Source organism: Dasypus novemcinctus, chromosome 8, assembly GCF_030445035.2.
Source record: "Dasypus novemcinctus isolate mDasNov1 chromosome 8, mDasNov1.1.hap2, whole genome shotgun sequence".
In the NCBI taxonomy this organism is placed as follows: domain Eukaryota; kingdom Metazoa; phylum Chordata; class Mammalia; order Cingulata; family Dasypodidae; genus Dasypus; species Dasypus novemcinctus.
Window position 1 is genome coordinate 21,131,550 of NC_080680.1, and position 311 is coordinate 21,131,860.

The 311-nt window shown below is 46.3% G+C and overlaps 1 non-coding gene across 1 annotated transcript; it reads left to right on the plus strand.

Moving 5' to 3' along the window:
- Nucleotides 1–203: 203 nt before the first annotated feature.
- Nucleotides 204–311, plus strand: LOC111767212 (U6 spliceosomal RNA). Its single transcript, XR_002799094.1, has one exon. It is a non-coding gene; the product is annotated as a U6 spliceosomal RNA (small nuclear RNA).

Sequence of the window (311 nt, forward strand, 5' to 3'; positions counted from 1 at the left end):
TGACGAAGTGTCTGATAGTGAAAATTTGGTACAGCCAAAGGATTTGAGTTGAAGCTGAAGGATCGTTGGCGTACTAGAGTAAGGGAGGTAGAGACAAGAGGTAGTGGTCAGAGAATGGGATACTGAAGTGGATTTTCAGCGACCATGGCTTTAGGGATGACAAAATGGCCCTCTTATGGCCAAGGAAGTCGATCGCCAATTGGGTGCTCCCTTTGGCAGCACATGTAATAAAATTGGAATGATACAGAGAAGATCCACATGGGCCCCCGTGCAAGGATGACACGCAAATCCGTGAAGAGTTCCACATTAAA